The following is a 25110-nucleotide window of genomic DNA, read 5'->3' as shown; positions in this document are numbered from 1 at the left end:
GTTTACTCAGTGTGTGTGTGTGTGTGTGTGTGTGTGTGTGTGTGTGTGTGTAGGAGGTGTGGACGTTAGGTAGTCCTAGTTTGTCATGTAATTGTGACCTTGCTCAGAAACCAGCCTCCTGCCAGTACCCTCAGTACTTTTATGAGAACAGAAAAGCAAGTTAGATCACTTTGAACTCCGTAGGTGGATACAGGCAAGGCTGGATCTCCGGCTCATTGGGATGGAGTGGGGTACAAATAGGTAAGCCATACTTCAAATAGGTAAGCCAGGGTTCAGAGACAAAATGTCAGGGGTGCAGATAAATGGCAGTTCAAGGTCCCATTTATACAGCCAGGTAAGAAGCAGGTGTGCTGGAGATCCCCACTAACGCATCCCCAATGTGTCGTGGTGCACATCATTTGACAGGGCAGCCATTCTCAACACAGTGTCAGCCCTCAGCACTACAACCTGAGTGAAGAAAGCTGAGTCCTTCTTGGTAAATCTTGGCACTCAGGGACCATGCTATGCTTACAGGATATCAGTGCAAACTACTCATACAGCTTGGAGGACCTGTGGAAGATCAGAAGTCATGCTGGGAACAGACACTGAGGATGCACCAGGCACTATTCTCTGTATTCATGGGGAACATTAGTGCAGGGTTGGTAATCCCACTCCACAGCTATGTGCTGGCCTCCCACAGGCTCTAGAGAGCGAGTGGATAGGGAAAAGATAGTGTTTCTGCCTTCTGGGGCAACAGGCCTGGCTTAAGACTCAGAAGCAAAAGTCATCGTGCATTTGCTGGAGAGCCCAGAGGTCATGGAGCAGGACTCTGTGTGAGACAGGTACCCACACCATCCACTGTGTGTGGTAGCCATCACTGTGTGGCAATGGGAAGTAGAGTCCTAGCCTCGACACAGTCCATTTCTCTCCAAGTTCCCTGTGCTGTCCCTGCTGGTCCTTCATCTTCCCGTTGTCTTTGGTCCCAGCCCTTTCTCAGCTTCTCGTTCCTGAGTCTGTAGAATCGGCTCTCTGCTTCTGTCAGCTATGGCCGCTGCCTCCTTCCACCTCCAGCTCCTTCCTACTCAGTGTTCAGTCACTCAGCAATCTCTTCCTCCGTCTTGGGACTGAGATACAGTGCCCTCCTCTGTGTGTCCTCTCCCACCTGCGAAAGCCTGCCACCCACCTATCATTTGCTGCCACACCGTGTCACTTCCAGTACATAATGATGAGGTTTAAAAATGTTCCTATGGTTCAGAAAAACATCACACGTTGCTTGCCTTCTGATCACTGCCACCGAATAGAAGGACCTAGCTCATGATAAATAAATAAATGAACAAACAGTTATTAAGTGAAAGAGCACCGTTTGGATCAGAGGAGAGGAGAAAGAGATTATTCTATGTGGATATAGTTTTTAAATTTTTTTATCGAGCTGGGAGAGTGTGCTGTGCCTGGAAAGAATTTGTATCATGGGCGTTCTGAGTGGCAAGTGACAGAGCGAGCAGTTGCTAACTGTAGAGGAAAACGAATTCACTGAAAACAGTGTGCAGAGCCCAGCTTCTACAGAGAGCTTGAGAACCGTGACTGCGAACTGGATGTAAATCAAGGGCGTCTGGCAAGAGGGACACAGTATGACAGTGGACAACCTGGGGACAGTCCTTTGCAAGGCTCTGCAGGTCATCCCAGGTGACCCTACACTTCTCCCCTGTTGCTCAGCTTTCGGTCATCTTGAATTCCCTCTTGCTGAAAGCCAGATGGAGGCACCCGCGTGGGTGGTCTGGGTCCCATGGCTGCACATGCACTTCCAGGAGGAGGAAGGACATCGTCCTGTTGGTTTTCACTGTCATTGGTTCCTTCTCTCCACAAATGTTTGGAAGGCCAGGGTCACTCTCCACACAAGCCAGTTCTCAAATCGCTAAAAAGATGACCTTAAAGCAAAGATGATGGTGGAGACAGCCAGGACCTGGGAAGAAGGGCATGCTGGGTAGGCACTGGGGCCCCATTCCAGCTGGGTGAGGGCATACAGGGAGAAGAGTGGAGAAGGCTGAGGTGTGGAAGGGAAGAAAGGACAGCAAGACAAGAAAGGTGACATCTGACCCACCCAGCTGTTCTTCAGGCTGTCTGTCTGTAAGGAGAATTTAGGATGTGGTTTAAATTGAGGCCAGGCAGGGAAGCTAGGTGCTTCCTCGTGGCTCTCTCTCTCATGCATCTATCTATTCCTTTCCAAGTTGAAGGCCATGCTGGGGCATAACAGATGCCTATAAAATACACAGGGGGCTGGACTAGGGTTTTGTTTTGCTTTGTTCTTTTTCGAGGTGAGAATTGTTGCTGACTTACGAAAGTATAGACATTTCAGTACCAGCAAGGAAGCCAGGAAACTGTGGAGTGAGTCCCCTGAGTGGACTTGAAATGACTTTGAGTCTTTTGACGCAGGGATTGGATTTTGGGTGGGTCACTTTTGTTGCTGCGACCTAACCGCCCCCAGCCTGGCAGAGGGTGGGCACTGCTATCTTCTAGAGGGCTCCTCATCCTCTCTCTACAAGGCTGTCTTTTGTGTCCTGGAGGAGAGGGAGCTAGAAGCACAGGGACAAGGTGTGGCTGATGGGGCCCGATAAACGCCAGACAAAAAGCCCACTGTAGTACTGAAAGGCTCTCCAATGTAGCTCTTTAATTTCCTCCCTTGGAAATGTTCCTCGTCTTTTCATCCCGGCCTTTATCTTAACTTCTAATCAGAGCAAAGCCGCAGCCTTTCAAATCGAACAAATAGGCTCCTCTGCTGGTGACAAGTGTACCTCATTTTCTCGCAAGCCTTCAGCAAGGTCACACCTTTTTAATTTATTTTCTGTAAGGAAAATCTAGTTGTGGGATAGAACGAGGGCCAGACCTCGCTAAAGGTCACTCCCCCAGCTAGTCATACAACGGAACGGGATTAAAACTCCCTAATGTTGGCCCTCACCTGCTGTACAACCCTGGCAGGCAAGGGGCAGACCCCGGCCGGCCTCAGGTGCTCCCCAGCCTGGCTGGGTTGGTGTGCCGGGCTTTCCCGCCTCCCTCCTGCTTATCTCAGTTTCATAGCCAACTCTGAGTCCCCGACACGGATGCCATGCTTCACATGCCAATAAACGCTCACCAGTGTGAGCGTGGTCAGCATTTCTCCTGTACACCGGTGGACAGAGGGTACTCTGCTTTTAATTTATTTGAGTTGTTCGTTCCTTTTCTTGCCCCCTGCCCAATGTTTTCCTCTGCAGGTTTTTTTGGGGGGGGTCATTTAAAAAGATGAGGAGAATGGTTTTACACTGAAATAAAGAAAAGGGCTTTATTCTCGGTTTCCAGGTATTAGAAATGTATTGAAGTGTTCCTGGCAATTATTTCCGGAAGCTCTCACGTTAAGCAACTTTCTCATCCTGCCAACAAGTAATTGTTGCATATAACAAGTAAATGTATGTACATAAATACATACATTTCTGGATGAATGAAAACTCACTTTTTCTTCCTAGAGACATTCTGGGTGCCAACCTTCAACTGGATAATTTTACAATGATTATACATTTATGTCAGTTTTTTTAAAGTAAAGTACAAAACCAACTTTCTTTGGTAGAAAATTAAGAATGTGCTAAAATGGGTAATAAATAAAATCCCCTATCCACTTTCCCTCCAGGCAAGATCATTGCAGATACTGTGTTATTTCCTAAGCAGCTCTCTGTATTCTGATCCTCTTGTCCTTCCTGCAATGTGTCATGAGCACTGCCCCTTTGGAGGGTGCTGCTATTCTCTCATGAGTTTATACTTAATGTATTTAGGCATTTGAAACTGGCTTGCTATTTTCAGCTTGAAGCTGTTTAAACTCTGTGTGTGTGTGTGTGTGTGTGTGTGTGTGTGTGTGCATTGTATAAGTCGTTTGTAGACATCTCAGATCATTTTCTTAGGCTAGAGAAAATTCTCTGAAGTGGGTTTTTGTGGTTCAAAACAGAGAACAAGTTCAACACTACCAACTGATTCATTTTGCCAAATTGAACTTCTGAAAGAGAAGTTCCACTTAAACTGCTAACAGTAGTAGTCAAAGCATATATTAAAACTTTTTCTACCTTGACTCTTAGAATTTGATATGACAGAGGATATGGAGAAAGGGTTTTAAAAACTTATTTTTAAGTGCGTGCGTGTGTGTGTGTGTGTGTGTGTGCATGCATGCATGCATGCATGTGTGCGTGTGCACAGGTGCTTATAGAGGCTGAAGGCATAGGATCTCCCTTCCCCCACGCTGTAGTTTCAGGAATTTTGAGTTCCCCAGTATGGGAAGTGAACTCCATTTCTCTGCAAGAGCAGTATGTGTTTTTAACCCTTGATCTGTCTCTCCTCTAAGTTGTATTTTTATTTATTAGCAATGTCAAAATTTGCCCTTGGTGTGTTGATTATCAATAATTGCTTACTGTTGCTTGGAGACAAGGTGTGAAGATAAAGCTGGTCTTCATCTTTCAGTCTTAAACTTCTACCTGCAAAATGAAGAGTTTCAGGCAAGCACCACCACGCTGTTTTTATTTCTTCTCTTGTGCACAGTTTCTGGGGTTTTTTTGACTCTTTGTTTAAGAGAGTTTCACTTTTGCTTACTGATTTGCAAGCCAGCTATTCTTCCCAGTTGGAAGAAAGTGATGCTTTACGGGCTGCTATTCTGCTTCCTGCCTAATTTGAATGGTAACTTTTGGGTTGAATTACTTTTGAAGACACCATTATGCGTCTGTGTGCTTAGCTTTCGTGCCCAACCTGCCAATAATCCCTGGTAGTTTGATTTGCATGTTCTTGTGGGGTATTTGCACACTGTGTAAAGACATACTATTGTGGTTGGTATAAGAAAGAGCTGAACGGTCAGTAGCTAGGCAGGAGAGAATAATTGTGAGTAGGGAGAGGACTCTTGGAAAAGGAAAGGCAGATTCACCAGCAAGACACGGGAGAAACAGGACTTGCAGTAGGGAGATGAGGTAACCAAGTGGCAGAACATAGATCAATAGAGATGGGTTCATTTAACTTATAAGAGCTAGTCGGGGAAAAGTCTAAGCTGAAGTCAAGCTTTCATAATTAATATTAGTCTCCATGTTGTTATTTGTGAGGTGGTGGCCAAAAGAAAAGTCCAGCTGTGGCATATGAGCTTAGAAATATAGCTATTTAATTTTCTGATCAGTTTTCTGTTTGTTTGCTTGCTTTTTTGTTTGTTTTTGTTTTTCAAGACAAGGATTCTATGTGTAGCTTTGAAGCCTGTCCTGGAACTCACTCTGTAGACCAGGCTGGCTTGAACTCACAGAGATCCTCTTGTCTCTGCCTCTCAACTGCTCTTTAGTGATTTACTAATAAATGTGGTTCATGTTTTTCTAGTAGTTCACCATTTTTATTTTTCTAAACAAGGTCTTCAATAGTCTTGATCATCTGCTTAACAGATAAACCTAATTTTTTTCCTGAGAGTTAATGCTTAGCAAAAAAGCATATAGCATTTTAGCCAGTAATGTTTTTTATTTTTTCCAATAAACTTTTTTGACTGTACAAAAAAAATTAGTTTGGTTGAAACTGATTCAAACTGAATTGAGAAGTGATATCTTTGCATTATTAATTTTCCATCCATGGATATAGCATGTCACCATCTATGGGCACCGTGTGTCACTTCATTTATGTTTTTGAAAGTTGCATTCCTCACTATTGTTTTTTTTTCCTTGTAGGGCTTAAAATTTTTCCTGTTAAGTTATCTTTGTGTTTCTAATTTTTGTTAGTGTGATATACTGAATGGTTAACTTACTTTAAAGGAAATGTTTGTGTAGCATTGTGAATGTGCTGATCCACTGTCACTGTAGACTGGCCATCTTAGCATGACTTCAAGTTCCTCTCAACCATTAAAACAAAAACCAAAAACTAGAAAAAGGTGTCATAAGGGGAAGAAGGCTGAACATGTGGTGCATGTTACATAGTAAGACCATGTGTCAATAGATAGATAAGTTGGTAGACAGACAGAAAGATAGATAGGATGGATAAGCAGATAAATAAATAAAAACATTACTAAAGCTAGCAGGAAGGTGGTGGCTGCCAACATCACTCCCCTACCCGTGATATATCAAGGCAACCAGCTCTAGAGGACACCCACAATGCACCGTAACAGGAGGTCACTTATCTGACCACTTCACTGCAGGTAATTTTGATGGATTGAGAAGCATAAGTCAGTTTGTAACATGTTAGGGAGGTCCTTAGAGGTGAAGAATTGTGTACATCAAATCTAAAAGGGAGGTGGGAGAGTAGGGAGGGTGGCACATAGGTTGTTAGCACGGATCATGATCTTACACTTCAAGCTGAAGGAGGGACAGGCATGTCTATGGTATGGAGAGGTGTATTAGATATTCTTTGGTTGTGAGGAAACACCAAAGGCAAGTTAAGGAAGAGTGTTTATCTTGGTTTATAATTCCAGAGGGATGGTCTATAGTGGTGGGGAGGCACAGGAAAGAGTGACAGGCATGGCAACAGAAAGCTGAGCACTAGGATCATTAACCACAAACACAAACAAGCAGGGAGTGAACTGGAAGTAATATGAAGTTAAGAACCCTCAAAGACTACCCCCAGTGAGATCCTTCCTCCAGCAAGACCATACATCCTAAACCTACATGACCAAGACCAAGTGTTCAAATACCCGAGCCCATAGAAACATTTCTTTCAGACCACCATGTTCTATTCCCTGGCCCCAGTAAGCTCATGAACACATCATAATGCAAGATGCATGTGATACAGCTTCAAAGGTCCCCATAGCCTTTCACAATCTCAATACTACTTAAAAGACCAAAGTCCAGGGGCTGGAGAGATGACTAGGCGGTTAAGAGCACTTGCTGCTTTGTAGGGGCCTGAGCTCAGTTCCCAGCACTCACATGGACAATTGTAATCACTTGTATTTCAATTCTGGAGGATCTGGTATCCTCTCCTGGCATCTGCAGCCACAGCACACATGGTGAATATATCTAAAATAGTCAAAAACTCAGACCTATGGAATAAAAATTAATTAATTAAAAAGCAAAACAACAACAAAAACCCATCCAAAGTCTCTTCTGAGACTTGGATGATCTCTTCATTGTAATCACTGCAAAATGAAAAACCATATTTCACACTTCCAGTGTATGATAGCACAAAAGAAGGAAGAATGGGGGACACAGTGAGAAAGAACTGGATCAAAGCCAAGACCAAGCCCAACACGTCAGACTCCAAACCTTGTAGCTTCACATCTGGTGTTGAAGATCTTAGTGGTCTGTCTTTCCAGCTCCGCTGCTGGGCTGGTTCCATTCCCCTGTGGGCAGTTCTCTCTGGCAGATATTCTACGGTGCTGCCGTCTCTAATATCTTGTGGTCTTTGTAGCAACCCAGGCTTCACATTCACAAGTTCACACAACCTCTTCTACTTACAACCTCTTACCCTTTCAGGGTCTTCTTCCACTTTACTGGCCTCCTCGGTGCCTCTCTGGAACCATGGAGGAAGAATCCACAATCTGCTTACTCTTGCATCCTTTGTGTCTCTAAAGCCAACAGCTATGGACGACACTGCCCAGTTCTGCTGCTAGCTTGGGACAGAACCTGCCGGCCCTCTTGAACCTTGTAAGCAGCAGCTTTTGTTGGCAGTTGCTTTTTAGGAACAGAAAACTCTAGTTCCTTTCACAAATGAAAGCTTCGATGGGGATGGGTGGAGTCTCGTTCCTGAAGGCACCCTTCCTTTTGTTCCACAGCAGTATCTTTAATGATAATGACTGTCTTAAGGATTTCAGCCTCAGCCAGGTGTGTTGGCCCATACCCTTGATCCTACCATCTGGAGGCAGAGGCAGGCAGATCTCTGTGAATTTGAGGCCTGTCTGATTTACACAGTGAGCTCCAGGACAGCCAAAGCAATAGAGAGAGACATTGTCTCAAAAAGCAAACAAAACAACAACAAACAAACAAAAACAAAACACCCACCAAAAAAATAATTGCAGCCTCTCTTCCGGCAGACGCCTGGCTTGTAACACTTAGGGTTCCTGGGGGCTTTTTTCTTTCTCAGTTGTATGGTTGCTTGCTCTTTGTAAATGTACTGTTACCAGTAACAGTATTGTGCTATCTTGGAACAGACTCCACATTATGTTGTCTTGAAGTCGCTGCCAAAGAAATTAGTTAATTATCAGTTAATCAGCCTCAGGCAAGTTCTTGGGACCAGGTGGAAGGCAGCTATACTTACTGTAATATCAAAGGAATGACCTCTAGCCCAAATGCCATTGATGTCCTTGATTCCTTCTGAACTCTCCAGCAGCCCCTTGCTCCTAGCTACTGTCTTCCAGGCTCTTACTAGGATGGCTTGTTAAAACCTGCCCATATTTTAAACCACATTTCTAGTCTCAAATCGGGAAGTCTTCCCCATCCCTCCCCAAACCAGCAAGGTCAGGTTCTTCACAGCAACAGTGACTCTTGGGTACCAACTCTCTCTGTTTGTTTGTTTGTTTTTTAGAGGCAGGGTTTCTCTGTGTAGCCCTGGCTGTCCTGGAACTCACTCTGTAGACCAGGCTGGTTTCAAACTCAGAGATCCACCTGCCTCTGCTTCCTGAGTGCCGGAATTAAAGGTCCCAGTTAATTTTTATTGCTGTGATAAAACACTATGACCAAAAGCTACTTGAGTTTATTTTGGCTTGAGGTTCCAAAGGGATAGGAGTCCATCTCAGTGGGGGAACCATGGAAGTGAATAGTAGGAGCAGGAAGCTGGGAGCTCACATCTCACACACAAGCATGAAGCAGACAGAGTAAGCTGGGAGTGAAGTGAACCTTTCAGATTTTGAAGCCTGCCCCCAGTGGCACACTCCCTCCAGGAAGGTTGAGCACATGACCTACTAGTGATGCCAGCTGGGGCTCAGTGTTCAAATACCTGAGCCTATGGGGGCGGGCAGGTATTTCTTATTCAAACCACTTCATAGGGAAAGCTGTAAGTAGATGATTCCTGGGGTGTTGCGGGGTAGAAGTGGGTTCTCGGCTGAGGAGAGGGTGATCTTTTGACCCATTAATTCTGGTGACTTTTAAAGCAAGACACTTGTATGGGGGCACTGACAAGATTGGTGGTGAATGGGACAGTGGCACTGGAGGGAGGGCCCAGCAGTGAATAGCCACATCTCCCTGAGAAAATTGCCCCAGTTCTGAATTCTAGTATCGCTTCTTTCCATGTGGAGATCACTGTAGCTTTCTGTGGGTGGGGGTGGATGGGATGGGGAGACTTACCACATCATTGCATGCTCCCTCCTGCTGCTCAAGAGCCTTGGCTCAGCATGTTGCCTCATAAAGCAGATACTCAAGCAAATGTGGGTCCGTGGAAAAAAATGTGTGATGGATGATAAGACCTGGATAGATGATAGATGACGGATGACAGACGATACATCATAGGTGGATAGGTAAGGGGTGCTTAAATGATCAGTTTGATGATAAATAATGTATAGAGGTATGACTTTAAGACACTGCATTAGTCAGGATTATCTAATGGGTAGTAGGGGACAGTAGTTACAAACACCAGCTAAGGCCTTATTGTCCCCTACTACCCATTCTTGACCATCAGCAAGAACCTCAGCTTGTCTTGGCTCTTTTCCTGGAGGAGTGACCCATACCTTCATTCCCAAAGGGCCTATGCCCTTTGTCACTCTGCCTGGGTTAGGTAGTTGTAGTTTCCCATCTACTTTGATCACAGGACATGGTCACACCAAGGGATGCCCTAAACATAATTTTTCTTACCTCCAATGTGGAGAAGTCATCCACCAATCACCCCATTCTGACACTGTTATCTGTTATTCATTCCTTAACTTAAGTGCATCAGAAACCCAGAGTGGTGGTGGTGGTGGTGGGGGGAGTCTGAGCTTCCAGACCAATGAAATGCTTGTTGTGTCTTGTGGCAGGAACACACCCCACTTCTAGTACCAAATTTTGTCTTAATTAGGGTTACTATTGCTGTGATGAAACATCATGACCAAAAGTAAGATGTGGGGATGCTTATTTGGCTTACATTTCCACATCACAGTTCAGTATCGAAGGCAGTCAGGACAGGAACTCAAACAGGGCAGGAACCTGGAGGAAGGAGCTGATGCAGAGGCCATGAAGGAGTATTGCTTACTGGCTTATTCATCATGCTTTGCTCAGTCTGCTTTCTTATGGAATTCAGGACCACCATCCCATAGGTAGAAACACTCCTAATGGTCTGGGCCCTGCCCAATCAATCACCAATTAAAACAATGCTCTACAGGTTTGCCTACAGCCTAATCTTATGGAGACATTTTTCTAGTAGTGTCTGTCTTCTTAGTTGACTATAACTTGTGTCAAGTTGACATAAAACTAGCCAGCACAGATACCACATATAAAGCACTGACTGTTCTTAAAATTCTGAGAGTATTTCCAGGTCTATATAGTCATTCAGTCTTGGCTTCAAGTTACAGAAGTAGATTCCATCTAATGTATATAAAAACCACAGGTCTTAGATCAGTGGCTCTCAACCTATGGGTCATGACTCCTTTGGGGACTGAATTATTCTTTTACAGGGTTAACCTAAGACCATCAGAAAATGTAGATATTTACATTATGTTTCACAACAGAGCAAAAATTACAGTTATGAAGTAGCAATGACAATAATTTTAAGGTTTTGGGTTCACCACCACAACATGAAGAACTGTATTAAAGGATCACAGAATTTGGAATGCTGAGAACCACTGCCTTAGATGAAGTCTTGGGACTTTACTAAGAGCCAACAGTTAGGAGTGGGTTAGAAGAAGCCATACTGAGTGGGCTTAGGAAGTCTATGACTCAGTGGTTTCTTTTCCCTCAGTTCCACTCTTTCTGTAACACACGCACACGCACACTCACACACACACACGCGCACACACACACGCACACACACACGCACACACACACACACACACGCACACACACACGCACACACACACGCACACACACACACGCACGCACACACACACGCACGCACACGCACACGCACACACACACGCACACGCACACACACGCACACGCACACACACACACACGCACGCACACACGCACGCACACACACGCGCACACACGCACACACACACACACACTTTGCATTTCTTCCTTTTCTGTCTTTCTCTACTTCTCTTGCTTAAAACATGACCAGCTAAAGCACCCGAGTTTATACAAGTCAGTTTCTACCATCTGGAGTAAGACCTTGGCTCCATTTTGAAAATCCTAAGAAAGCATTGTGATTGGCCCATGCTCGATCAGCTGCTCCAACTCAAACCAATCCTGTGCTCCATTTTAGAATAAGCACAGTGTCCACCTGACTGTGTGGATGGAAGAGGGAGGTGGCAGGAAAGGCATCGTTCCCAGCTTCCGAATCCAGAAGTGGCCAGTGTTCAAACGTAAGAGCCATTTCAAGGCATGATGGAATTACTGACTTTCAGCAACCTCCATTTGGGCTATTTCAGAGTTGTCTCTGGTGACCCCAGCTGCCCTGTTTGGGGGACTTGGGAGAATTTGGTATAGTGTCACTGTAGTGGTTGTCTGTGAGACCCTAACACCGTGAGCATATGTATCTTTAGTCTGACAATTAAATACCCATAGAAGTACATGTGTTAATGTTTGGTCTCCAGTGAATGATGCTGTTTTGGAAGGATATAAGAACTTTGGTTTGTGTGGTCTCAGTGAAGGAAGTGGGTCACAGGAACAGGTCTTTGAGGGTCTAATATCCCTGTCCGCTTCCTGTCACTTTCTTAGCTTTCCGCTAGGCATGAAGTGTCTAGCTCTTCTCCACTGTGTGACCCATTTGAGTACATGGGATAACATGCCATGGGTAAACTCCCTGAAACCATGAACCCTTTCTTCCCTAAGTTGTAACTGGGTCATTTATGTAATGAATACATTTTTGTCATTAGAGAACCACATTTCTTGATTCATGGTACATAGAGTTCCAAGATGTCTGCTGAGGGTTCCTATAAATTCAAACATGTGCCTTCATGATGCCCAATCAACCATTTGAAGCATGGAGTGTATTTGACAAGCAGTCGTTGAGACCCCAAATAAGAACGTGACCATATTCAACCTTGCCTCAGCATTGCAGGTGGGCCTCTGATGAACCAGCTATGATTTATATGTTTGGAAAAATAAGGGAAAGGGGACAAGGAACCCTGACTAATGAGTCAGCAACTTTGTAGATCTATTTTCTCAGAAACCCCACCCAACTTTCACTTACTTCCTGTTTCTAGAACTTACAGTTTTAAGAGTGCTGCTATGGGCAAGAAAGGTTGGAAAATGCAGTTTTTTTTTGATGGACTGCCATCCTGGTTTTTTTTTGCTCCATGGGGAAAAAAAAGAGCAGATTGTGGGTCTCAGAGTAGAGTTGTTGAGCAACACATCTGTCTCCCACCTCTGCTTTGCTGTGCTTCAGCTCCTGTGAGCACCATAAAATTCCAGGTTTCCGTGTGAATTATTTAACTATTCATTTATTATTGAGCAACATGGCAGCACTGGACAAGGATAGAAAAATACCTTTGCCTTCACTGAGCTTCAAATTGGGGGGTGTGTAGACAAAAACAAGATAAAACAGAGACTTGGTCAAAGCTGACAAAGCACAAAGTTGGGAGGTGTAGACAGACCCTGGAGCGGTGACTTGAGAGCCAATGGACACCAGAGAAATGAGGGACCCAGGCACCAGGAGGAGGATCAGAGACCCAGAAGATGACACCTAAGAGCAGGACCTGCAAGTACAAAGACCAGAGCATGGAAATGGCCTGCATGTATCTGGTTAGGGTGCAGCTATGTATGTGTGGAGGGCCACTTGTATACCTTCCATACCCAGAATGACTATCAACCTATCAAGCAACAGCTTTAGGCTTCATTTCACTATTTGTCCAATGGGTTGGCAGGTTTGTGGTCTATTGGCCCTCCACTGTAGATGCTAGGTCTCAGAAATCTGGGGTGAAAAGCTAACTGAGGTGCCTGGTAACATATTAAAGCTGATGCTGGCTAGCTCTCCCAGCATCACTCAGTATCTGTGATTCCCCACAGCATCACTGAGTACCTGTGGCTCCCCGAGCTCTCCCAGTATCACTTGGTATCTGTGGCTCCTCCCAGTACTTCCCACCCTGCCTCCTTCTCTAAACCTCTCCCTCCAAGAGGCTGGGTTTCACTTTCCTTCCCCCAGCATCTGATCCCCACCTAACAGCCATTTTGACTACACTGGTCTCTGAGCCCCTCTCCGTTGGTATCTCCTCTCTTGCTTTCCCTCTCTCCTCTCATAGTTCAATTTAGTCTGCTGGCCATGTTCAGCCTTCTCCCTTGTATCTACACTAAAAATCTTCCCCATACTTTAGGAGTAGCCGTGTCCTTTCATTTCAGTTTTCACTCAGTTGGGATCTAATAAAAACCTTAGATTCACACTTTGATTCTCCCCAGTGACACACACATATCAGACAAACACCACACGTGCTTCAAACACCCATCATACACATCCTATGTCATACAGGTCACACACATCTCACATATGTCAAACACACGTCACACATCACGTGTACATACCATACACATCCCACACATTCCCCACACACATCACATTTGCAAATACCTTTTATTCTTCCCAGCACCTCTTAAACCCAGCACTGCTACCCACTGGCTGGCTGTGCTGGGATACCTTTTTAAAGCCCCCAGTCTTCAGAGGAAAGGAGCAATCCCACCTCACACAGCTGAAGCTGACATGAGTGGAGACCTCGATGGTCTGTTAGAAATGTATTGAATGTGAAAGCATCTTCAAAAGCATGCTTGAGGTGCGCCTTGAACAAAGGGATTGTTGCCAGTGGGTTTAAAGATGGGGCCAGACCCAGAGGCAGATGGAATTACTTAGAGGCAGTTAGGGAAGGAATTCAAAGTGCAAGCCGAGACACAAACCTGGATTAAACCTCCCGACTGTGAGGAAATTCGCACTGTGAAGTTGGCCTGCCTTTTTTTTTTCCTTTTTACCCCCCTCTCTTCCAGTCCAAGCCCCAAACTGTAAGTCTCAGATGAACAAGGGCAAGTGTAATTGAGTGAGCAGAGTGACAGAAAGAGAATTATGAGAGATGGGAAGCCGTTAGTATGATTCATGGGATGGAGCAAGAAGCGCATGCTAGGTTCTGGCTAAGTGCTGTCTGTCAGAAACTGCTGGGGGCCTTTGGAGAAATGGCCACAGCACACACGCATGCACTAGAATCTCAGCAGTGCCTATAATTAACAGAGGAGGTATTTTAGAAATGCAGCACAACTAAGATCTCACCAGCACCACTCTGTGCCAGAAGTCATTGCAGAAAGCAAGAACTTGCTGGCTCCTGGAACCTGGAAGTCTAGGCAGGTGCTCCCGGAGCAATGGAAAGTTGCTGATGAGGGATTTAGAAAGCAAGCTGTCACCAGGTCCTTGACCATGGAGTAGGTGGAACCAGGACGAGGTCTTTCTAAAGCAAAAGCTCTTCCTAGTCTTTCAACTCAAAATCCCCTGGTAATGCCACAGCATAAGCAGGAGCAGCACCTGCTATGCAAAGTTCAACCCACTGACCTCTTTAAGAAGACAGACAATAACTTTCAATCTTGGGGGAAGTCAAGGTTTATTTGGACATGAAAAGAGCACAGAACCAAGGGCATTAACAAATTCAAATAGTTCAAGTTTAAAAAAAAACTTAGATGAATTTGTTACATACATAGAATGGAACATTACTAAGCAGTGAAAAAAACGAAATCTTGTCATTTGTGACAGCAAAGATAGACTTCAGAGGACAATATATTAAATATAGTAGACCAGACACTGAAGGCAAGTAGAACACAGTCTTGCTCTTTTGTGGAAGCTAGGACTATGCTTTGGAATTTCATTTACCAGAGAATGGGAGGTCAAGTTCACAATGAAAATGACCCATCATGGAGCAAATAGCATCTCTTTCCATTGTTAGTGAGAACAATATGCTATCATTGACAGATATCTTGCTGATGCTAGCCCTCCTAGCTAGGACTGTAATTATGTGTCCTTCCCTTCCCTCTTAGCATAAAAACTTCTGTGCATCAACAATTCAAAAAGGGACAATCATGGTACAAGCCCCAAAGTGGACCGGAAGTTTGAATAGGGCATTCATAGAAGCCATGGGAGTAACTGACGGGGTATGAAAGGCACCTAGCCCTGCTATTCATCAGGGATTACAAATTAAGACCACAGTGGGATCCCACTGGTAGGCATGCGCAGCTGCACCTGCATTTCTAGAACACCACCCCAATGGTCTGCCCATGGCCTCTTTGCTTCACCTGCCCTTCCTTCCATCCTGCAGTGGTCGCCACACCACCCGGCTCCTGTCCCTCTTCCTCTGCTTCCATTCCTCTATGCTGCATTCATAGCTGGCCAGGTCTGCCCAGTTTCCCACCTTTTGGAGGTCCCAAAACAATGGAACAGTTCCATCCTTTAGCCACCTTGGGCTGCTTCTGCCTCACCTCACAAACCAGCTGAGCCTTGATTAATTCCTCTGCAGATTCCCAGACCCAAATGTCCTTGGTTTTCTTTGTTTTCCCAGGGTTCTCTCAGCAAGAGCCCCCAAGTGTGCTCCTGGGTCCCGCATGGCCCGCTTCCAATTTGCCTCTTTTCTCTACTCCAGGCATACAACGGGCGCTACTCATGCCACAGGGGCTTTGCGCATGCCTGCGGCGCTCTGCTCCCATCTACTCATCTCTGCCCTGTTGGTATCCCTACAATTCAGATGCCCTGGTTCCTAGTCTCAGACCACGTGGATCTCAGCATAGCTGTGTTGATCACAGCTCTAATTTAACGCTTGCCAGTGTGAGGGGTTCTCCCAGCTCCTCTGCTGGGCAGGGTAGTCATGTTCCCCTGCTCAGAATACCTCACAGCAGCACCCAGCAAGGTATGCCAGGACCCTGGGGTGCAGGGAGATGGGTGGTCAGCTGGTCAGGTGGTCAGGGTGGTAACCCTGCTCCTAATCCCAGCTTTGCCCTTCCTAGTTGTGAGACCATCACCAAGTTTCCTGACACCTAGCTCAATGCATAACAGGGCTTGAGGGCCCATGTGGAGAGGGAATGAATTTCCTGGGGCCTTAATTTTGTCTGTGGCCTCAAGAGGAAGTACCATAACACAAGAGGAAAGGGTCCGTAGCTAGCAACCATCTGGATAAATTGTTAGCACAGAGCGACTGCTTCACCACTGTGTGCCAATCCTCATTTGCCAATTAATTCAAGGCCTCATCAGCGTGAGGGTGACTGGCTTAAGGAGGAACAGAACCCGTAATAGCAATTCTTTTCAGTGAGTGAAGGCAAGGGCTCCTTCGGCGGTTCCTGTGTGCGAGGAACCCACTTCAGAAAGACCTAGAAGAAACAGGGCTGCTGGGCTTGAGGCAGATGGGATGGTCTCCCATGCACTCACCTCACTGCTCAAGCCACTGGGGGTGGGGAGCTGGAAAGACCAGCGTCTACGGGACATGTGTGCGCAACCTTTCCCACAGGGACACAATTTGTCCCTTTCGGGCCCATGGCTCTTGCACTGTCTGTAGACATACCCCGCACCGAGCCAGGGCTTCCTGAATCCACGCATGGATGTTGCTCAGATTTCCGTCTTCTCCTCAGCTCAGACTGAGGCATTTCATGCACTCAGAAACTACATAGTGACTTCTGAACCTGACCTTGAACAAGCAAAGCATGATGGAACTGATGCTCCTTCAGTTCTGGGAGGTTCCTGCTTACACTAGGAGCAGCCCAGGGCAGAGACGCGGACTGAGGAAGCTGGTGGCAGCTAGGCAGGTGAAGAAGATGGGCACACACCTGGTGACTATGCCCCAGTGCCTTTTTTTTTTCCCATAAGAAAACAGTGACAGTGGAAGTAAAGGATTAGGAAACGCAGGCCTGAGCCAGAAAGGAAAAAGTGATCACAGCAAAGTCAAGCCTCTCACAGCCTGGGGGGGGGGGGGTCATGAGGAGCTGCAGTCGGACGAGTGGAGTTTCCAAGTCTGGGAGCACAGGCCTGGACTTGTGCCTCCCCAGCAGAAGTGAACAGTGTGTGTCTTTGTTTCGCAGAGGATGCCCATCAGAAGACCCAGCTCTGGGCTGACGGTGGGTGACTCACGCCTCAGTGCTGTCTGTCCTGAGCTCTGTGGGAAACAGATTCACCAATTATTTTCAAAGTGGTTATCAGCTTTCCTTTCTCTTGTTCTTCTACTGTCTCTTTTAATAGGAGAAATTGAGGACCATAATCATCTGTATGTTCACAAATCAGTGGCAAGAAATGCTTGTGGTCCAAGTCTGAAACATCCCCACCAGCTCATGTGTTTGAGTGCTTGGTCTCTAGCTGACGTAGGGAGGATTTGGAACGTTTAGGAGTGGGGGCTGTGGCTGCCTTAAGTTACCAGAGGCAGGGGTTTTCAGGTTATTAGACGCTCCTGGTATGTCCTGACAAGCCCTGAAGGACGACTCCTTTATGACTTCCCCACTGAGACGGTTGAAGCCAAGGGTCAATGCTGACAATCCTTCAGGTGCCTTGGTTACAGAGACACAACAGTAACAGTTAAAACTGTTACAACAGTAATGCAATTGCTGCTTGGGCTAAGAACTCTGCAAGAAAAGCTGGGTAGCCCCAGCGTCTGTCCCCACCTGCTCGCCAGCTACTAATATTGGTTGTCCTTGTCTCCTCATTCTATTCTGCTCCATCAGAAGGGGGAAATTCAAGCAATGGGGAAGAGTCCCAGCCAGTCAGAAACCTTTAACAGTCTACAAGGTGTGCCGCAGATCCGGGGTGTGCCAATTCCAGTTCCATTAGGTAGGCTCCTGTTGCAATTATGATCTTATTGAAAGCAATGCTTATGTCTCTGTAAATAAAGATAGAGGGCGACAGCCAACACACACATGCCAGGCAGAGCACGTTGGCCCTAAGGATACAGAGTGTCCCTTCAGCAGTCTGTTGCTTCAGTGAAGTCGGGGTCGATCTGTGAGAGACTAGCCAGTGCCTGCTGCATGCAGATTGGCAATTTGTCAGTGTGCAAGCAACAGGAGTTGAATTTAAAAAGGGCTCTTGAATTCTGCAGCATGCTAATCCAGAGAATTCTTACATCTGGTTAATTCTTCGGCATTGGATGCGCGCCTATCTCCTTCCATGAACCACGGTGATCCTGGAAGCCTCTCCCACTCTGCCCGGGCCCTGCCATCCTTTTCTCTCCTGTTACACACCCTCCTGGGGCTTAGCTTTTTCTCTAAGGCCTGGCCTCGGCTGCTCCTTCAGGCTCTCAAACGTTAACTGCCTTTCTCTCCAGCTAACAGCCACAGCCGGCGTTTTTTTTGCCCTGACCAATCAGATAATCACATTTCTCTAGCCACAATGGTTGGTTCAGAGGTGAACATGTGACTCAATTTGAACCAATGAGGGACAAGCATAGGATCTGGTGGGGTCCGTGGAGCTAAGATGACTAAGTGTGGAGCTTCCATGGGTTTCTATAGGGAGAGCGCCTGCCCAAGAACTTCAACTCCCGGAGAGGAAAATCACAAGTCCAGAAGATATCAGACAAGCCACTAGATCAAGCCATACCCGAGGGCAATATTCTCAGATCTTTAATTATTAGAGTATATTAGATTTGTTTGTTTTCCTTTTTTCTGTCTGTGATATGACCCGTCTATAACCTCAGTTTTCTGGAGGTTGAGGTAGAAAGATTGCAGTTTCAAAGCGAGCCTGTGAAAGTTAATCTTTTTTTTTAAGCTCTTTTTTGAGAAGTTTGAGTTGTTTCTGTCTTTCATAACTGATACACTTTCCACATTGCCCAATTTACACTTCAGAAACCTAGAGGCTGTATTCTTCTCTGTGTCTTTGTACCAAAGCTGGAACTTGGGTTGTGTTGCTGTGACGAAATACCTAACAAAAGAAACGCACAGGAAGAAAAGGTTTCTTCTGACTCACAGGCCTGGGGTGCAGTCTGTCATGGTGGGAAGTGGGGTGCGGAAGTGTAAGTAGCTCGTCACGTGCCCACTGTCAGGAAGTCGAGATGAACACTGGTGCTCGGCTGGCTTTCTCTCTTGTTTCATCTTTGTTCTTTTTATTTGCTCCAGGACCCTGGCCCTTGACATTCAGGTTGGATCCCACTTAGATTTTAATTCTGCTCCAGTAAGTTGTTCATTTCCATAACTTTCTACAGGAAAATACTTGCTTTTCCCAACTCCTTATAGAATTATTTTTGGTAAAGAGAGTACTCCTCAGCTCCCTACTGCTTGCATTGTTTTTGCAAGGATGCAAATTGGGACAGAGGAAGCCCAAGTTGATGTGCTCATGTCATTGAAATGTCAACTTGCTCAGCCACAGCACAGCTCAGACACTCCTGTGACATACCCACCTCTGTGTGTGGGACTCAGGCTATGCTGTTTGCTCCCTGCAGGAACTTGTGTCTCAGCTCTGGGTTCTTGTTTCCTGCAAATGCCATCCCCCCTAGCACACCCAGGGTTCAATGGCACGAGGCAAAGATCTTGAAGGTTGCATCTCTGCAGTTGTAGCAGATATAATACTTGTTGGATCACACGTGTGCCCCTTCCACAGCTCTGTGTCTGCAGCCTGAAAGGGTTAGCAGCACCATTCTGTTGGGGAGGGAACATGTTTTGTCTGCTAATTTGTTTCCACTGAAACAGTCATAACTGTGTGTTTGGCTCTCAGACATTGGCAAGGTGAGCAGGAGAATCTGCCTTGTGTCTCAGCCTGGTGTGGGTGAGCAGGCAGTTCTGGAAATGCCTAGAGGGATCCCAGGATTTAGTGCCTAAGGGACACTGCTCTGTGAGGCAAGGAGAGCCCAGCTGCAGTGAACTTTAGTCCCAGAGATGTTCCCATCCCAGGTGTACCAGGTGTCACCTGCCCCAGGATCAGGTAAACACTACAGAGATACAGAATACAGCCTTGGTGTTCATTCTCCTTGTCCACATGTCTAGAGAATACTTGCTGTGTTTGAAATGCATGAACACTCTTATTGAGTGACAGTCACTAGGGATAGGCACACCTCTTGAGAAGGTCCAAGTAGGCCTCTGGTTCAGGTGGAGATCTCCAAGCACATATGTGACAAGTTGTGCTCTTTTGCAACATAATTGTGTAGATTGAATGAAAATGCTCCCCCCCCAGACTCATAGGGAGCGGCACTATTAGGAGGTGTGGCCTTGTTGGAGGAAGTGTGTCACTAGGTGTGGGCTTTGAGGTTTCAGAAGCTCAAGCCAGGCCCAATGTCCACTGTGGATCCAGATGCAGAACTCTCAGCTACCTCTCCAGTCTGCTTGCCTGCTTCCCTCCATGACAATAATGGACTAAACCTCTGAACCTGTAAGAAAGCCCTAATTACATGTTTTCCTTTACAAGAGTTGTCATGGTCATGGTGTCTCTTCACAGCAATAAAACCCTAACTAAAACACAAATGAAATGGCTGTCTTTGCCCTGAAGATCAGGGCCTATGATCCGGTGACCTGAGGGCCAGCTCCTTTATTTTTTTAAAGCTTGCATGTGTGTGAATTTAATTTGCATTGCATTTAAAATATAGTTAATCACAGGACTAGAGAGACAGTGAAGCGGGTAAGGGTATTGGCCACAGAAGCCTGATAACGTGAGTTTGAACTCCATTAGAGAATCCATACAAAAAACCAGATGTGCACATCTGTAATCGCAGCACCCCTAGAGCAAGATGGAAGGCAAAGGAAGGAGAGCTGACTGAGCTCTCAGAGGCCAGCTCTGCCTGGAGTAGCCAGCTCTGCCTGGAGTAGCCAGCACAGCGGGAGACAAAGAGGCAAGAAGCTACTCTTGCCATCTGCATTCTGGCTTCCCTGAGTGTGTGACGGCATGCCTGCACACACATGGGCGTGCACAAATATAGAAGGAAAACGCCAAGGATGTGGGAAAAGGACTTCCATGGAGGGAGGAGGGAGGATGACAGAGGGGAGGGAGGTTTTAGGGTGGAGCTGAAAATAATTAAAATGCATCATATGTCTGTATGAAATTGTCAAAGAATACATTTAATCTACAAAAAAGCTGTTTCCCCAAAATATTTACATCCATTTCATGTATGTAATATGTAACTAAATGGAAGCTGGGTAGGGATAATGTGATATTATTAAAATAGGAGTTTGTAGTTCCAGGGGATGACACTGTGACTTGTGGTTTTGTTAGTCCCAACCTGGCTCCATTGCTTTGATAGCCTCCTGAGTCTGAAGACTTAGGAGATTACTGTTGGGGTGAGGTGACATGTTAAGGAGTCTCTTAAATTCCATCCAGAGTCGGAGACAACCAGACACAGGTATCCTCAGGGACAATGAACATCAGTGAAGAAGGCAAATATTTCTTGTAAGCTAACAAAGACAAGCATGGGATGTCAGGCAGAGTAACGGTCACTCTTCTGGTTGGAATCAATGATCCTGAAAACTGTGCTGTGATAAAGAGTAACAGAATCCAAGACCAGATCCCCTTTGCTTCACCAGAGGTCATGTGGGATCCCCCATGCCCAAACACACAGCAGTTTCCTGACGCAGCCAAGCTGGCCTGTTTCAGAGAGACACACCTCTTAAAACTTTGTCTTGAATCTTTTGCAAATCTACATTGAAAGATGAAGAAATGCAGTGACACTTGGGATTGGAGTGGACCAGCATTCCATAGGACTCTTCAGGGGGCAAGGAAACTGGGTCCTGTGTGACCAAGACAGTTGTGTAACTCTAGCAGGGCAGGGACATGAGTAGCTGTTGGGTCCTGATGCTACTTCTGACCTGTGTGTGGAAGCATCATGGACAGATGCTTGGGGAGCTCAGCTCTGGAACCAAATGATTTATGTTCAAATCCCACCTTCCTGTGTTATCTTGGGCAATTTACTTACCTTTACTGGTCACTAAGTTCCTTAGGTTGATTTTAGCATTCTCTAGAGTAACAGAATTTACAGAACAAATCTCTATGTATAGAAAGAAGGAAGAGGCTTACTAGAATAAGTTTCAGGCTGCGGTCTGGCTAATCCAACAATCGCTGGCCATGAATAGAAAGTCCAAAAAATTCTAGTCCACAAGGTTGGATGTCTCAGCCAGTGTTCAGCATACACCAGAATCCTGAAGAAGCAGGCTCTAATGCCAGCGAAGGAACGGAAGTGCTAGTAAGGCAAAGACAAGCTTCCTTCTGCCATGTAGGTTTCCAGCAGAAGATGTGCTCCGGATTATGACCATTCACTACCATTTCCTGTGCTGAGAGAAGGAGAGCTAGCCAGTAGAGAACAGAGAATGGAACATCACCTTCCCTCACATGAGGTCAGAGCTCAGGGCCTCATGCTCAAGCTTGGCTCTAACTTTGGAGAGACCTTCCCACACCTTTGCTTCAGGGGATGGTAGAGTGCCAGCTTCCATAAGTTAAGAGACTAGGTCTTCTTCTCTCAGGGGAACACTGTCTATGCCTAAGTCACTCACCTGTTTCAACAATGGACCACATCTGTAGTCAGTCTCATGGCTCAAGGTTCTTGATGGACCTTTCCTGTGTTTAGACTCAGATATTTACCACTGTGTTGCAGCTGCCTGTTTTACTCAGTATAATAACATGCTATATGTTGTAGTCTAGTGTGAAACAGGCTAGACCATCTAGGCTGTGATGTTTGCACAACCTAGAAAATTGCCTAATGATGCAATCTTCAGAACTTGTCCTCAGTATTAAGCAACATATGACTTTGTTTACTTTAAAGATTCTAATCCCAACTAGGTGTCAGGAAGGTAGAAACCTGATGGCTAGCTTGGGTTACACAGTGAGTTTAAAGCTAGTCTGGGCAATTTCTTAGCCTGTCAAAACTAAGCTAAAATAAAGATCTGAGGCAATAGGTCAATAGTATAGAGCTTTCCTAGAATCTTGCAAAAAGTATTTGTCTTTACAATTAATGTACCTATGTGTGAATGTACACACCACAGCTTCTGTATGAACATCAGAGGATAACTAGCAAGCGTGAGTTCTCTCCTTTCACCATGTGAGTCCCAGGGATGGTACTCAGGTACCATTACCTGCTGAGCTATCTCTCCAATCCTTTCGTAACATCTTTAAATCCCTGGGTTAAATCTCCAAATCCACACAATACACGAATGCACACACACACACACACACACACACACACACACACACACACACACAACTGCAGAAAATCAATCAAAATTCCAATCTTGTTCTGGATTGGCTAGATAAATATTTTTAAGAAAATGCAGAACTATCAATTTTAGGGTAAATTTTTCCAGTGTTCTGAGAAATAAATTGTATAAGCATGAAAATACGGATGCAGGCTGCTCCCTCTCGGTGAGGGTTAACGCATTATGGTTTGGAGCCTCTGAGCTGGGTTCCTGGAGCAGTGGCTGTTGGCTCCTCTAGAACCTTACTAAGGGTTCTGTCTTAGTTTCTTTTTCTGCTGCTGTGCTAAAATCCTCTGACAAATGTGTCTTAAGCGAGAAAAGTTTATTTAGCAGACACTTTTGGGTTACTGCCCATCTTGGCAGTGGAACTGCAGTGTCAGGAGCTTGGAGTAGATGGTCACGTGACAGCCACAATCAGAAGAGAGCAATAAATGCATGCATGATAGAGCTCAGGTCAATTTTCCTTCTCTTGCATGGTCCTAGCTTCCCTGCCCAGGGAATGAAGCCACCCACGGTAGGTAGATGCCTGTCTGATTAACATAATCAAGACAATTTCCCTCACCCCCTACACGCTCACATCCCCCAGGTGATTGAATTTCTGCCGAGTTGATTGTTAGCACTATCCATCCCAGGACCCCCAGGACACAGGACATCTGTTCCCTGGTGTGGGCTTTTCTTAGACTGTGGCAAGGATGAGACTCATGTGGGACTCTGACACCCCTTTGGAAGCAGCCTGCAATAGTGAGCAATGGTAGGGAAGTATGTTCAAACTCATCTCCTACACCCCTACGGCAGGATGAGGCGGCAGGCATGTGCACATCCTTGTGTGTTCTTCACAGACTTCCTGAATGGGACGGGGGGGGGTTGGGGGTTGGGGGATCTCAATCTTAGTAGCAGCCTCCCTCTCCTTACCCTCTCCTCAGTCACTGCCTTTGTTCCAGGCCCGCTTCCCTGATACTTGTACAGATATCCTTGTTTAAAATAATTCTCTTGGACAGCTGTCCTCTGGTCAAATACAGCAAGATGAAACAGACTTGGTTCCCAGAGGGCTATGGGGTACCCAAAGGAGCCTCCGGGATCACTTTAGACCTTTATTTAGCTAATTTTGAGCTAGTTTGAGTGTATAACCCACGCTGGCTTCAACTTGCAATCCCCCTGCCTCAGTCTCCCAAGTGCAGGATTGTAGGCGAGACTCTCCACCTGGTTTTCAGACATTCCCTTTCTGGAGAGATTTTGTAGACCATTGGGTGGGGGAGGGAGATCTGGTTCCTCGTACATTCATTTGCATTTAAATTTGTCACTGAAATTAAGGCTTTTAGAAACTTTTAATTTCTATTTAATTATAAGAATTCCACTGCAGGGTATCTATCTGATGTAAAAGAATAATTAAAATTAAGTGCAGCTACAGTGATTTGCCGTGGCGGACGGCTGTCTTTAGGACTAAGCAACAGCACGTGGCTGGAGGCTGGAGGCGCTCTGTATGCAAATTCTTACTGCACTAGGATTTGGCGCCAGAGAAATCTAGATGATGGAAATCATATCACGAGTTTGAACATCAGAGCCTAGTAACTGTTACTTGTTACCATTACTTCTCTTAATATCCTCAATTAAATGATTAAAAAATAGAACAATAGATAAGCCAGATCAATTAATCTTCTCAGATGATCAAAGGGACTCATTGGGTATTGTGAACACTCTAAGATGATCATGGTTTTATCAGGCAGGAGAAGTAACTCAAAGTGTCTTCCACTGTATTCATTTATGCTCAGAGGGTTTCTATTCTCGATTAATCAGATTGACTTTTGTAATAGGGAGAGTTTTAGGATGTTGCCCATTAATTTTTGGAAAGAATGTAATTCATACATTCAAACAGGTGCTGTTCTCAGCTGGTTGTGTGTCAGGGTTAATGAGAGGTAATAAGCATCAGATGGTCTTGATCTTGTAACCTGTTGGAAGCCGGCTTCTGGAGGGGCTGCAGACCCACCAGTGGCAGTAACAGTGGTCT

At 45.6% G+C, this 25110-nt stretch overlaps 1 long non-coding RNA gene across 1 annotated transcript; it reads right to left on the bottom strand.

Annotated features, from left to right (window-relative positions):
* Positions 1 to 14564: 14564 nt before the first annotated feature.
* LOC121135958 lies at positions 14565 to 18488 on the bottom strand. The gene is made up of 2 exons (XR_005873076.1): positions 17610 to 18488; positions 14565 to 17495 (listed from the first exon to the last, which is right to left on the bottom strand). It is a non-coding gene; the product is annotated as an uncharacterized LOC121135958 (long non-coding RNA).
* Positions 18489 to 25110: the final 6622 nt, after the last annotated feature.

This window comes from Mesocricetus auratus, unplaced genomic scaffold, assembly GCF_017639785.1.
Source record: "Mesocricetus auratus isolate SY011 unplaced genomic scaffold, BCM_Maur_2.0 Super-Scaffold_100045, whole genome shotgun sequence".
Classification (NCBI taxonomy): Eukaryota; Metazoa; Chordata; class Mammalia; order Rodentia; family Cricetidae; genus Mesocricetus; species Mesocricetus auratus.
This window is presented reverse-complemented; position numbering and strand designations above follow the sequence as displayed.